Here is a 3,209-nt window from a genome sequence, read left to right as displayed (position 1 = left end):
TCCCTTGGGTTGTTACGAATTCTCTTAGTATTTGGTTAAATATTCCTACTGATGCTGAAGACCATGCAGGTGGCCAAAATTAATTTTTCTTTCTGTGTTGTTGAGCAATTCGTCATCAGGAGTCACTTGGGCTTGAGAGGAATCTAAGACTTCTAGGCTTTCTTTCATCAGTTTTCCATTAATGTAGGGATAAGTCAAAGGCTTTGCTTTATGTATTGTGGCTTCCTTTGAAACATTGAGGAAAATATTCCCACACTGACCTTCCTTTTTGTAGACTGGACAATGTTTCAAATTCATTGAGTGGGGTCTCCATAGCTTCCATGACCATGACAAGTGATCGATACCCTCAGGCCCCAGGGAATCTTATAGACCTTCTAGGGAAAGGGGAGAGATATTCTTCCTTTTAGCCCCTCTAACCACATTAGAATAACCTCCAAAAATGATTATGAATCATGCAGAAGTTCAGTTTTACATCAGTTTGGTCCTTTTGATGACTGTATACTATTATAATAGCCAGACATAACTCAATAAACTTTTGTTTGATGTACATTTTAGCCAGTCCTTGAAATAGTTGATATCTCATCTTATCAAGCTTAATACAATATATGATCTCTAAATCTAATCCTTTATGTACCTTGAACAACTTACTCGAGCATTCATAACTTGTCAACGCTTTCTTGCATTTTTCATTCTGGAATCATCTAGTCATTATCACCTTATTATATCTAAGTCTTCCTTTACTAAGGCCATTTCGATATTTAAAATTTTGAACATGTGCCTTTATTACTGGTACCTTTCCCTAATACCATGAGATATTAGGCACATTAATAAATATATTTATGATCCTTTGTGAGACTTTTCTCCCCTGTGGAGAGAGACAAAACAATGCCTATTCCATTCCCCATAAGTCCCAATGACATTGCAAAGTACAAATTCACTAAAGTCAACCCTGGGGGAACCAATGAGTTTATTGAAATTAATTACTGGGCATTTTAAGGGGAAATTTACAGGAGTTTGGGTACTGTGGTGGTTTGAATCAAAGTGACCCCTATAGTCCAACAGAGAGTGGCACTATTAGGAGGTGTAGCCTTGTTGGAATAGTTATGGTCTTGTTGGAGAAAGAGTGTCAAAGTCACTTCCTGCTGTCTGTTGATCTGGATATAGGACTCTCAGCTATTTTTCCAGCACCATGTCTGCCTGCACAGCACCATGCTTCCCACCATGATGATAATGGACTAAACTCTCTGAAAGTGTAAGCCAGCCCCAATGAAATGTCCTTTATAAGAGTTGTCATAGTCATGGTGTCTCTCCACAGCAATAGAAACTGTAACTAAGACAGATACCGAAAAGCAGCCACGCAGGGAGGTCTCCACCCAGTATGTACAATGGCTCTCCCACACCTGCATGTGTGGAGCTCAGCTCCTCTCTAGTCTCTCACTGCCCACTACTTAGCATTACACTACATTTCTCAGTGTACATAGGAGCTAAGCCTGATAGCACTCAAAGTGTGTTTCCACTTTTAAAATGGCTTTCTCATAGGTTCATATGCAGAATCCACCCATTCCCAAGTCTCTCCCAGGCTATGTTGATAGCTCCTTCCCAAACCACAAGGCCACATGTCGTTAGGACTGAATTGTATATAGTTGCCTGGGAAAGAGCTGTATACTCAGATGGAGAGACCTCATTCCATGATGGAATATCAGCAGTCAGCAAACCTGGTGGTGGTCATCATTTGTAAGCAGGCACAGCTGGTCACAGGAAGTGATGATTGTTTGTCTTAAGATAGTGCTGAGCAGCAACAACTAACTAAAAGACAGCCGAATAGAAACTATGTATAAGATAATGTAATAAATTACTATTTTCTAGGTGCAATCTGTTAAACTAAACCTTAGAGAAAACACAAGACAGTCTTCATGTAATACATGGCATCATTACCATAACTATGCTTTTCTTTTATAATGGGTCTATATAGGCGATACAAATAAAAAATGAATACGTAACAAAACATCATCAAATTGATGTTTATAGCATCCAGCACAACAGAAGTAAAAGAAAAATCCCTCTTGAAACTCTGATGTTCCAGTTTACTATAGTGAGATTTTTTACACAGAGGATCTCTCTATCCTCTCCATAGTGATAAGTTTTTGCACCCCGTTAAAGCTCTCTGCCGATGCAAGAATCCAAATCAGATCAAATCAAACTGAATTAGAAAAAGTCCAGGTTTAATGGATATCAATGCTCCCGGGTGGCCTTTCGACTCCCCAGAGAGGAGACTGGGAAGGAAGACCGAAAAACCACATGTTTGTTATCTGGGGAGCAGTTTAAATGCCCTGTGGGAGTGATCTTGAGCATCTCTGGGGAGGGGTCATCATTTGGCAGGCTCTCTAGGAAGTGGAGTCCGGATTGAGGCAACTCCCAGGGGAGGGGGCTTGGGATGGAACTTCCACCCAAACATCCCAGACTCTTTGGGTATATGCATGTCAGGGGCTGAGGTGAAGCTTCCACACAAACACATAGATAAGCATCCCATTACCCGTTTTTACTACAGATATGTGACCAATAACAATATACATAAAAGATGAATAAACATTTACATCTTAACATCCTAATCTCTAGTTAACATACTAATCTTTGTATTTTAGAGGCAGCCCTCCGTTAGCTAAACACACAGCTGGAAGTGCAGAGCTTCTAGCAGATCCTTGAGAAACTAAGCCTCTCCAAGTTTGACAACCTGCCTAGGCCCTGGGAGCTTCCTCTAAGGCCCTGATATATAGAGAAAGAAACGGAGCACCTTCTCTAAAACCTGGAATAAGCTTGGGAGAGCTGGTAAATATCTGGACTCAGGGTCTGTGGGAAGGGGTGGCTTCAGATCCTGAGACCCCAACTCTTTCTATCCATGAGGCTGTGATTATCGTCCCAATGGCACTGTGGACTTTGTTTATGTTTTTGAGATACCTTGTGTTCCTCCTGTGTAACATTGTCGGATTAATCTCTTACCAATTGGTATATATTAACAAAAGATTTGCTGTTCAGTTTGGTGCAAATCTCCAGTCAGTCTGTGCTTGCGGTGAAAGCCAGGGCTGGGAATCATTGTGTTGGATCCTTTCAGCTCACTCAGTCCTGTCTCAGACCTCACCAGCCAATCAGAGCCATCAGCAGACCCGCCAGTAGGATGGGAGGGTTCTTCCGGTTGCCAGGCTGCTAGCTGA

The sequence above is a fragment of the Chionomys nivalis genome, chromosome 20 (assembly GCF_950005125.1).
Source record: "Chionomys nivalis chromosome 20, mChiNiv1.1, whole genome shotgun sequence".
Classification (NCBI taxonomy): domain Eukaryota; kingdom Metazoa; phylum Chordata; class Mammalia; order Rodentia; family Cricetidae; genus Chionomys; species Chionomys nivalis.
Note: the sequence above shows the minus strand (reverse complement) of the source record.